Source organism: Aptenodytes forsteri, unplaced genomic scaffold (genome assembly GCF_000699145.1).
Source record: "Aptenodytes forsteri isolate BGI_AS27 unplaced genomic scaffold, ASM69914v1 Scaffold32, whole genome shotgun sequence".
Classification (NCBI taxonomy): domain Eukaryota; kingdom Metazoa; phylum Chordata; class Aves; order Sphenisciformes; family Spheniscidae; genus Aptenodytes; species Aptenodytes forsteri.
This window is the reverse complement of record NW_008795138.1, coordinates 3,414,554-3,427,497: the sequence shown is the minus strand read 5'-3', so window position 1 is coordinate 3,427,497 and position 12,944 is coordinate 3,414,554.

The following is a 12,944-nucleotide window of genomic DNA, read 5'->3' as shown; positions in this document are numbered from 1 at the left end:
AATACTTTAGTTAGGCTCTAATTTGTAAAATATCAAATAAATCCTTCATGACTGAAGAAGAATTGCACTAAAAATATAGTTAAAAATAACTTGAGTTATTTTATGAAAATCCTCAGGAAAATGAGGCAAAACAAAAAAATGTGACTGAGAGATAGAGCTAGATAAATACTGGAAAAACAAAAATTAAAAGATTATTATGAATATCCATTTTCACTGCAACTAAATTTAAGATGTTCTGTCTTTGTTTTCCCAAAGTATGTAATGAATCAGTATTTTTTAATTATTGTTATTATTTAATGGGTAGGTATGTTCACAGAAACAGACTTTTCAAGTGATTGCCCTAGTGAATCTGAATTTGCTCATGTAAGCATGAGTCCTTATTCTGGAAACCAGAATTTAAGAATTTTGATCCTCACAGTAGAAGAGAGAAATATATCTTAAGACATACATGTTCCATCTAATAAACAAAGCTCTATGTATCTATATCCAGTAACAGAATCTATGAACTGTACCTATCTGTTTTTCTAAGATAGATGGGCCAAGAAATAGATTTTGAGATTGTCTTTAAAAAAGGTGGATGATATATTAGACATGCTTGACTACATACTATTATTTTCTCTTATTGAACATCTTTCATTAAGACAGGAAGATGTTTGCTAGTTTTTACCACTGTAAAGTTATCTCCCCATACAATGTGGTCAGTTCCCTTGGATGAAATTTAGAGTGAGGATTGTGTTAGTTATTTCTGCCATTTCTGATACTTACTTGAGAGGAAAAACAACATTTAGAAATATACCTTCACTGTTACTGTCAGCATTAACATAATTATTTTTTCCAATTACATAATATTTCAGTATGGAAATATTACATAGGCAAACTCGTACAAAAACAATTTCACTATCTTGGTCAGATATTGTCCTGTCCTCACTATTAAAAAGAAATGAGATATATATTACCAGTTAGTGCAGATTATTATTTTTCCAAAAAGAATAAGATAGATAGTCTGCTACTTGAGTCTTCCTCTGAGTCTAGGACTCAAATGATGCACATTATTTAGGTTAAGTATCTATATAGATGAGGATTACAAAAAAAAGTATCTGGGGTTGCTATCTTTCCCAATTAATGATAGAGAGAGCCTATAAAGCTAGTTTAAACTAGACACTGGCGTTATTTGCCTAAACAGAGTCACCTCATGGCATTTGAGGCACCGTCAGGTATATTTCTGGCCTTCAGCTGCTACTACAGATGACTGCCGTTCTCTTTCAAGATCCGCGTCATTCATTACAGCCCCATGTAGTCCTAGTTCTAACAGGTTCTTTGTGATATGAAGGGGTCAAAACTGCACACAGTTTTCAAGAACTGCAAACCATGACTAGAGTTGCCTAGAGGCAGATGGGAAAAAATGGGATGAATCCATAGCAAAGAAATGCTGGAACATGCTAAACAGTTGGAATGAGGAAGATGTTTAATTGTGTTTCAGACATGGAGAACTTCACGTTTAGGGCTCAATTCCATTGCTGAGACAAAGACCTCTACTGCCATTCAAGATGCCCTAGGGTATTGAGAACACTTTTACAAAACTGGGAAATGTGACAAAGAAAGTGTAAAGACCCTGGTCTAGTGGTACAGCAATGGAAGCCATTCAAGGTACACTCAGGCATCCCATATGGCACTAAACACTGTTAAGCAGGCAACTGAGCTAACCGCTGAGGGTGAGGTTAAGCTGCAAATTCAGACATCTAGCTTCTGTTATTTACAGTGTAGGTGCTTGTAAGAGATCTAGTTAAAGTACAGAGATAGTAAATGGGGGTCTGAAGACCTAGGCATCTAATATCAGACTACATGGTTGTATCTGGTCTGCTGAATAACTCTTTTGGTACCTTGACTGTAGTGATTAGGTTGCCACTGACTAAATACAAGTTTAAATATCTAGCTGTCATGTAAAATGTATAGTTTAATTTAGCTGTCCACAGATAGCAGATAAACGCAAGCTGTGATATGTTAGGTGGTCTAACTGGCTCTTCTGACAGGGCCCTGAGGGCATCACCAGGCCTCACTGTCCCCGCCCAGCCCTCTCTGGACTCCCCCTACCCTGCCCAAGGCCAAGGACCCCATTTTAACCCCCCGGGGCTGTCAGTCTCTGCCCCAGAAGCAGGGCCAGTCTCCAGCTCCCCACAGCACTGCCCTGCTCAGCCATGGGCCCTGCCAAACCAGGCCCCCCATGGGCCCATGGCCAAGCCCAGCTTTGGCCCATCCCCGTCCCCAGGGAGGTGCCTGATGCCTGGGGCTGAGGCTGCCCCAGTGCCCCCTGGCTGCCCTGTTCCTGGCTGGGGTGGTGGGATGAGCTCTGGATGTCAGATTCTGCCCTGCCACCCCAGGGAAACCTCATCACTCCTGGCACCAGGAGCCCAAGGAGCCTCTGCCCTCCCTGCTCCTTGGTATGCACTCAGAGCAGACAGTCAGAATAGAGAGTCTGCAGGAGACCACCATCTTCTAAAGCAGGTGCTGGAAGACAGGTAAGATACCATCACACACTTAAGATGTCACTTAATCTTGTAGGCAACATCTGTTGCCAAGGTCTGGGCAGCAGAATCCCACCCTCCACAAGGACCTGTCATTGTGACTCAATCTCTGGTCTATGTGGATAGGCATTTCCTGAGGGTGCTTTATCAGTGCTTTAAGAGTAAAATAAGCTCTTCCAGACCTTTTCTACTAAGTTTCTTACCCATAACTGAAGATAATCATATGTACAAGTGATTTGATGGAGCAGATAAGACAACTTCCTACAGATCCTCAATTTCACACAAGACTCATCTCAAAGTTTGTCTCTAAATGGGTATATAAGTTAAATTTTATGTTAGCCATAAGGTTAATATATAGCCATACTAACTCTATTGAGTCCTGTTGGTCATAGAAACTACTGATTTTTAACCAAAGGAGACTAATATGCCATCTAGGGATGGACTGAACTTTTGCCCCTAGAGGATGGTGTGCAAATAAATCTAATAATCTTTGTGAGTACTACTAAGGAGAAACTTGATAATAAAAGTGCATGCAATTATAGATGTAAAGCAGCCATTTTTCTTTCTTCCTTTTAATAAAAGTGTTCTGAACATGATACTACGTTGTTTTGGTGTCAATAGTATGAAGCGTCATGGAGTAAGTCATGATGAAGTACGTGGGTTTATTCACATTACTGTGTAAATTCTTTGTATTTCTCTCTACACTGATAAAATCAGACAACCTTGGAGATTTTCCTCAGCTTGTGTGTTAGTTAGACAGTGAACAGAGCCAGCCGATGCACATCTGTTTCGAAGGCACCCTTGGGTTGCTTAATTTGACATGAGCAAAAAACAAAAACCTAACTTATAAACCTGCCAGACTGTCACAGAGGAAATGGGGAAGATTCATAAGGCTGGCAATAGTGAAAGAGAAAACCAGAGGTTCAGAAAGTAGTCAGAGAATTGTAGAAGTTAGTGGAAGCGACTGAAAGAATAAAATTATTAGAAATTCTTTTCCTAGATCCATTCAGAAAAAGTACATTTTATTGAAAGATTTCAACAATTTGATTGATTACTTCATTGTGATTTGGAACAATCTACAAAAATTTCAGCTGGCCTCAAAATGGAATAGAGCTTTATTTGAAAGACGTGGAGTCTTGTGGTCCCTGGTTGTGGCACAGTTGACATACTGGACTGATTTATGTTCATGTTCTCCTAATGGACCTTCAGCAAAGAAATGTAGAAGGAGCTTAGGCTAGTGCTTCTTCTTTCAGTCTATAGAGACACTACCACTGTAAAGCAAACCATCCTTTTAAGGTTTCCATCACTTTCCTCAATGAAGAGGGAAATACTTAGCCTTTGAACAAGTCTTTTTAGGTCACGCAGTTCAGATTCTTTATCTGCGAATTCTTATCAGTTTACAGGGACTCATGGAGACATTGACAACAAGAAAGCAATATACATAACATGAGGGTTTTCAGACAACTATTTAAGGCAGAAGAATCCAAATTCAATGCAATTTTTATCACATTGTCATAATAAAAGTTAACTAATTTTCTTCACTGAAATTATCTTTTGCTTCCTAATTCAAAGATGATACCCTAATTCAAAGGTCTATCCCACTATTTTCCTTAAATTCTTTGATTTAAAGCAAACATTAAATGATTCACATTGTTCCAAAAGTGAACTATCTGCAGATGTGCATTTATCTACAACACCAAGCACCTGGCAAGCATTCAGAATACTCAGAGAAGGGGGTGAAAGAATTGTCTGTGAAGTAAAGGAGTATGATGCAGATTGAACTTGCTTTCACTGGTACTGTCTCTCAGTTTCAAAAAAGAAGGGTGGGATTCATCATTAGGCTGAATCATAAACTTAGGAACTGGAGTAACTGGCAACTAACAGAATCAGCATTAATTCTTCTATCTGTATAGCACTAAGCTCTTACAATTAATGCCTTGGAATTTTAATCTTGAGTTCAGACCCAATTAACAAAAAATTAAAGGTCCTTAGAAGTCCAGTTTTGTCATCCACAATACTGAGGTTATTACCATTTTGCCTGTTAGTTCAAATTAATTCTTCTGTCTGAATCATTGTTATTTTTACTACTCTGTTTACCAAAGTTTTCTTGTTGCTATGTATTATTTGTATAGCATGAACAGTGCAATAGATGCTTAGCAGACAGATTTGAGGATGACAGCACTGCCTGAAAGACCATACATTTAAATATGCATGTAAACAATGAAGAAGAAAAACAGGAGAAAGCAAACAGTTGCAAATACATGGCAAAGTCAAGTATTCAATATTTTACCATCACTTTTTTTTCATCTTTAGTTTGAATAATAGCTTTCTAATAGCAGTTCACATAACAAGGAGATGCTCAAGTTTTAAGATGTAAACCATCTCACCTGGAAGCTGATCCTTCTAATAAACATAATCATCATTCTTTTCTTTAATGTTCTGTAAGAGTTTCTGTTAAAGATTAAGTAGTATGCTTTATCTAAAGTTTATACAATGTTTTTCTTCATTTTGACTGGTGTACTTCTTACATAAATTATAATGATCAATAATAAACTTAAGTGATTTACAACTAAGGTATTACATGCCTTAGCAGAGAACATATGGACGGTGTGTTCAGATGTATCAGAGGTTTCACTTCTGTGTTCAAGCTCAGTTTCTGCCTCACTTTTCATTGCATTTCCCAGAGACTGGCTCTAACCTGTAGCAGCAAAATTGACCTACAACAGAGTCCTGCTATTCAGGCTCAAGAATGCCAACTGTTGGCCTAGCAGAGTGCAGGCTGATATTCATTTTAATTACATTCATACCTTTCTATAATTCTTCCTAGAATGTTGGAAAATGAACTCCTTGCTAATAGTGTCTGTAATTCTCAATTTAACTTGCAAAACCAAATGACAACTTTTTATGCAAAGTTCTCTTTACAAAAGTTAATATAATGAAGTTGTTGTGTTAGTCACACAGGGAGGAAAAAAATCTGTATTAAATCCAGCATCCAATACAAACCTCAGATGGAGTTCAAAAGATCAATAAAACCCCTAGATTTTTAAGTAGTAAGTGGGAGAACCGGTTCTGTTCACCATTCATTACCTTCTGTTACAGCTTGTGACACATTTGTGCAGCTCAGTTAGAATGAAACTACTTAAAGTTGTCATTGGCAAAAAAATTGTTTAGGTGGGACTAGACCCGTCTGTTTAAAACTGGAGATAGCAAAATACTATTTAAACAAAACTAAGTTAGGGCAGACTTTAATGATATGGATTAGTTCAGGATTAAGGAGAATTTAGGATGAATATTAACTAAAAAAAAAAATAATTTCATTAGGTGACACTAATTAAAGTAAAATTGCAACCTCTTAAAATCTTAATGACAACTCATATAAAAAATAAATGTATTAGGTGAAAATGAATAATTCATTACTTGAACAGAGGACTACCATTGTAAAAAGGGTTATACATCTGTTGCACACCGAAGAATCCTGCCACGTGCCAATCAATCAGGCTAGCTGATTGAGGAAATACTTTCATCCACTCCATAGCTGATCCTCAAAGTGATCTCAACAGTGAAGGTGAATAGATATCCTAATTTACCAATACCAATTTAGAGAACAATTAGAATAATACACTCTATCACCTATATTGTGACTTTTTTATTGGCAAACACAGGAAGTTAACTTAACTGTCTGTCTAGTGAAAATAAGCTAAGTTAAAATTAAGCAAGTGTTGACCAGCTCTTTCATGCCACTGCAGCACAGTGCTGGTTTTGGGAGTTCTTTTGTTTCTCCTATTCTTGTTCCCTGATGATGTTAGGCTAGGAACCTTCTTTTCTATTGTTTTCTTCTAGCCGCTCTTTTACCTCATTAGTAATTCTTTATAAACTGTTAGATTTTATAAATTCTTTATAAGCAATCATTACATTTAACATGGGCAGTGGACTTTCACTTCACATTGTTTCCAACTTAATATGGTCTCAATGTAGTTTGTTATCAGTAAATTAGGCTCAATATAAATAATATATTTTTTGATACAGGGTCATCTATTCATCAGTACCTCCTTTGTCAATTTATCTGGCCAGATGTTCTTTTTTTATTGTTATTTTGGTGGTAGTGAAAAACTTCAGTGCTATCTGAATGATAATGCTTCCCACTGACTCACTCAACAATGTTTGTAATTTCTCATGTGATGTTAGAACTTTTAAGAATATCTGCCTTTGCTTATGCTGTCTGATTTTTAATGAGCTGTTTCTTACACAATTTACCTCTGGAACTGTTAACATCCCTCGATAACTGTGAAGCTAGACATATACCTTAATGTTGCTATTTAAATACTTGGAATAATCAATAGAGATAGACAACTTTAGACTGAGATTCATTTCTGGTTGATACTCATCCCTTGAAGATACCAAATTTCTGCCATATTAGGCATTTTTACAGCAACAAATTTTGATATTTCATTGTTAATTGCTAGAAATATCAATACGAGACTTTTAGCTGTTTTAAATAAAATCTGCATTTCCAGAGTACATAGACATAAAAAGGCTTTATCTACATTGTTTAATATGGAATCAGCTCATAATACACTTTTCATACAACTAAGGAATTGTGCCTCTACTTGTGTGTGCATATGCTCACAGGCATATAATACAAGAAAAGTTTAAAAGAACAAGTGTCGTGGTTTAACCTCAGCTGGCAACTAAGCACCACACAGCTGCTCACTCACTCCACCTCCAGTGGGATGGGGGAGAGAAGCAGAAATGTAAAAGTGAGAAAACTTGTGAGTTGAGATAAAGACACTTTAATGGGTAAGACAAAAGCTGCGCACACAAGCAAAGCAAAACAAGGAATTCATTCACTCCTTCCCATCGGCAGGCAGGTGTTCAGCCATCTCCAGGAAAGCAGGGCTCCATCACATGTAATGGTTACCTGGGAAGACAAAATGCCATCACTCCGAATGTACCCCCCTTCCTTCTTCTTCCCCCAGCTTTATACACTGAGCATGACATCATATGGTATGGAATATCCCTTTGGTCAGTTGGGGTCAGCTGTCCCAGCTGTATCCTCTCCCAACTTCTTGTGCACTCCCCAGCCTACTCGCTGGTGGGGTGGTGTGAGAAGCAGAAAAGGCCTTGACTCTGTGTAAGCACTGCTCAGCAATAATGAAAACATCCCCATATTACCAACACTGCTTCCAGCACAAATCCAAAACATAGCCCCATACTAGCTACTATGAAGAAAATTAACTCTACCCCAGCCAAAACCAGCACAACAAACAAAAAATGAATAGTGTGCTATTTGTTATCAAGATAATACTAAGAGGACAGGGCCATTTCATTACACAATAGGGAAAAAAAAAAAAAAAAGGCTTTATCGTATAAAGAACCTTGCAGCTTTCTCCTACACCATGTTTTCGACACTCATCCCAAGGTGCCATATACCTTTCTCTGCGAGCTTGGTAAAGTCATTCCCCACTGAGGGCTACCATGAAAATAAAGAAACCTGTTCCAGTGTGCACTTTTTTTTTCTGTTTTGGTTTGGTTTGGTTTTTTGTGGTGTTATGTTTGGTAATAAATACATGCACCATTTGTGCCTAGCACAGAGGGGAATAAAACTAAAAAAAAAAGATTACTGATGGTTATGAAGTTATGGTGCAAATGGACACCATTATCCCTGAGGTAAGAGCTGTTCTTCAACATGCCCTTAAAACTAATGAGTATGTCTAAAACATTAGATAAAAAAGGCCAAGGAAAAAGCTTGAACACCAAAATCCTGATTGTTCATACTACTTATTTATTACCTTTCTCTCTGACGCTGTTTTGGAACATAAGAAGTGACTTATTTCCAGAAAAATCTTCTAAACCCAGATCTTGCCCTAAGCAATGTGGTATAAAGCTACTTGATTAAGAAACAGGGATCAATTTCTGACCTTCTTTTATTTAGCAGGCTTATCTAATGGGACCTTTACACTTACTGCCACCACCACCATTGTTGACGATGCTTTACTGCAAATTCAGTTCCCACATTCATTCCAAGATACTCTGGAAAGTGATAGCTCTGCAGAAGAGGTGCGCTGGTGCCAAAGACACTTCCTCAGTGGAGGATGTGCTTACAGGTATTCTGCAGGCAACGGCTGAATACAGGAGGGAAAGTTGTCCAGACTGCCATTGTTTAGGATACTTTCTGCACAACTAAAGGACTGTCATGCAACACAGGGAGAATAATTTTATTCCCATTGGACAAATTACTATCCTAGAAGTACATTTGGGTTAACAGCTACAAATTACTATAATTTCTTCTGCCCTATAAACTCAGAAACGTAAGAATGTTTGAAATCTTACCAAAAATTTCCCTCCCATCAGACAGCCTAAGTGGCAATATTCCCAGAGGCATTAATAGTGTTGTGATGACTCCTGTTCCCTGTCCAACCTACTACTACATATATCACATTAAAATGCTCTAAAGAAGCATTGTTTGTTTGTGTCTTTGTTTGCTTGCTTTTTAATGGTTTTTGTATCTTTAGTGACAGTGGTCCAGATCCAGCAAATAATTAGTTAGTTACCTAATTTTTCTTTAAGTTCTTAGCTTCCCATTGAAATATTAATTGGATTTGGGCCAAAAAGTCTTAATCACCTCTGTCCAAAGGATGTTTTAATTTTTCCTTAATGTGTTTAAATGTATTTATTTGTATACGGATATAAATATCTCTATCAATACAAAGAAAGGGAGAGAAATGTAATTCTGCTGAAAATAAAATAAATCATCTTCATATAAATGCCATCATTTAAATAAAAATAGAAAATTTTTAGCTTTTTCTGGATTAAACATACATAATCAATATGCCATCAGAAACAGTTCTCCTTCCAAGAGAATATAAATTATTTCGAGACATTGGGTAAGATAATTTTGAACTTTCAAATACCATTTGTTTCTGTATCATTTTGAAAGAAACAGGGGTATTCAATTTTTGGAAGAAATCAACAGAATATTATTAATCAGTAATCAATCTTAGATTCAATTTTTTTATCTTTTTACATGTAATTACTTAATCTAGAATGTGAATGTGTTTCTCAAAAAGGTGGCTTGCTGTCCTTCCATGACAAGATGGCTGTTATAAGCCTTCTTTTTAAGAAGAAAATGTAAAATGTATTTAAAATCTTCAGCTGAGAACCTTTCTATATTCAGTTCAGTAGACTGATAAACTGATAGACAAATATGTTTTCTGAAGGTGTGATCTCTAATGTTACCAACTCATAAGATCATAAAAGCACATCTGTTTTTTTGGAAACTACTGATCTCAAGCAGAAGGCTATGCCTCTGTGCATTTGTAGATGTACAGAGACTTACTCCAAATGATTTATGAAGCTATGGTCTGTCAGAGTTCCTGAAAAATTGACATGAGAGAAAATCTTCCTTCTTTCTTCCCCCCTATGAATCAACCAAATTAGACCTGGTGCTGGAGACACAAATAAAGAATATCTAGATAGACTAGTGACCAACTGAGATAGCAAAATGAGAAAGAGAAGCTTTAGTCCAGTTACGACTTCCAGCTGTGCCTATGGTAGAACTTATGGAAAGTTATAGAAAACAAAGCATATTATAAAATAACATCTTTTGTACTAGAAGATGACAAAATCCTGACAAAGGCTTCAAATCAATCTATTTTATATGGCAAAATTTGATGAGGTAAGTTCACTTCAGATGTAATTTTAATACAATAAAAATAATTAAGCACTGATTGATATTACCTGTAACATTACACTTCTACCTGGCCTATAAAAGTAAATTGTCTTTTTTTTCTACCCAAGCAGAGACATAGTAAAATGTATCCTATAGAACAGGTAATGCCATAGCCATGGGGTGGAATTCTAAAGCTCCAGAAATTTATCAAATGTTCATAGAACTTCAGCACATAAATAATTTAATAAAGAATACAGAAAATAATTAAATAAATATAAGAAAACATGCCAGTATTTTCAAACTCGCATATTTAGATTTAGTTCCCTGTATCTTGATTATGTACTTAACTAAGGATCTAGACCACAAAAAACTGAAGCCTATAAAAGTACTCAGCTGAATCCTAAGGGGTTTGGGTCTTCTAAAACATTAATCAGACATAACTTTCACTGAATCCAACAGGAGTGTCTTAATAATTCTAAAAGTCAAGCTATTTAACTATTTAAATGTGTTGGTTTGTTGTTTTTTTTTTTTTACTTTTAATAGCTTTATGTGGCCACGTGAAATAATAGCAATGCAATTCAATCTGCCAGAAATTGTTACTAGCTGGGGGTAAATGCTTACCAAATACGTCTAAAACTTTTTTTTTTTTTTTTTTTTTTTTTTTTTTTTTTTTTTTTTTCTCTACAGATGCTTATAATAAAAAAATCAGCCACCCCACCAATATAATTTTATTTTATTATATCAAAAGTTTTAGTATGTAAATGAAAGTAAAATGCATAGGAATTTAAATACTACTAACATAATAAAGGAGGTGTTATTTTATTAGTTAAGAGAATGTAAAATCTGACTGGGTAATTAACGCTATCTGCACAAAGAGGCTATAGAAAGTTGAGTGCTACACTCCACATCTTAAATGTTTGGGGGTTTGAGACTATTTGGATGAACTCCTCAATCATAAGGGAAAATCTCTTAGCAGTAGTATGTTTTCTTAACAACCATAAATGGTGCAATTGAAAAAGTAGTTCCAGCAATATTTAACACTCCTTTGTAAAAGTGCCTGTAAAATGACTTCCATTAGAAATTCGTATTTATTTTCTCATGAAATTAGATTTTTAACTTTTGTAATTTTCTAAGCTTTTTCAAGTAATTACATTTCCTTTGTTTCTGCATAAGGCCAAATACTTTACAGTTCAGTCTATGCAGAGTCAAGTGCAGAGGTAGATACATTAAAATAAAGTAATGGGTTGCATACGCTGCAATATCACTTTCCTTCAATGACATTTTGATTTTCTTGAATCAGTAGACCATGAAAGTTCATTTTATCACATACTAGTCCAAGGTAAAATCTCCTCCAGCTCTGTAATCATCTCTTTTAGTGTTTAGGCTACCAAAAAGACAGAGCTTACATTCTCATTTGATTTTGAAGACAAAAAAGCAATTTTTTGCTGAAACACAGGAGGTATAGTGAGGCCCAGGCATCAACCACTGTTGGATATAGGTGATTTGAATTCTTAGATGGGAAGGTGCATGTGCAATACAGAAACAAGTCCTAAAAAAAATGAAAATGGAAGAAAACTGCTTGAGCCTTAGTACATAATCAGAAACCCACTGAAGTTTGAGAGATGCAATGTCAGCAGGGGGAAAATTAATTTGCTTTTCCAGCTTCAGGATGGTTGGTGGAAAGGAACAGTTGTTGCTACAAAAAGATGGAAAGATAGTGAGACGAAGAGCTGAGTTGCTTTATTTAGGGGGATCAGTGAGGACATACTATCAGTGGCATATGAAGGAATTCAGATAAAATAAAGCCAGTGAATATTGTTTGTTTTTTTTTTTCTTTTTTTTAAATTTTAAAAAATAGAAATGAAACTCTCCTTTCTACAACTACTTTCCTGCAGCAAAAGGTGTAATGAAAAGTTGTAATGAAAAAAAAACCAACACCCACAAACAAAAAAAAAAAAAGAAACTTCCACAGTTTTCAGCAGGAAATCTGAATCTTTTCATTCCAAAAGAAAACAAATGTGTGTTTCAGTTAAATAGGACTGATGGATCAGGGGTTAATTATTCATGCTGAAGTCTGCATTTAGTTTTGTCCTCAGCAAGGAAGTCAAGGGGAGTTTTGAACAGCTAAGACTTCAGGATCTAGCCTGTGATATTCAGTGCTTCCATTTACAAGTCAAAATGAGCCTGACACAAATCCAACAGTTTACAGCACTTCATGATGCAGGATTGAGGCCTGACAGTTAGGAAAAATCCCAACATTTCAGCTCATTGTAAAATAAATAGAATTAAATAATTCATATCAATGTAACTTAAGGTCCATGTTCCAGGCATTGAGGTGAAAAAAATTATTAAGTCAAGTTTTCTCACAAAATTTCTGTAATCTGGCATTATTCTTTCAGGGCATTTTAATAACTCAAGTTTTGCTCATTCTGGAAATTGGAAAACAAAAGCAGTAAATGAAAGTTAACCTCCAAAAAGTTAAATGAATTTATTGAAAAGTTCAGATCTCTTAGCATTTATCAAAAGGTTGGGTATCCTTCCTATGAGAAGTTCCATACTTTACAGTGGTAGTCACCTGAGTTACTTTTAGCCATCTAAAACTTAGTCTATAATAGTTATCTATCTCCCTTTCTACTGCTGATGGAGAAAGATCAGTACACATAGAAATTTTCTTTGTTCTCTTAAACAACTGTATTAGACCAGACAGATTGCTTGTCCATCTATTTCTGGTGACTACAGAAATATTAATTCTT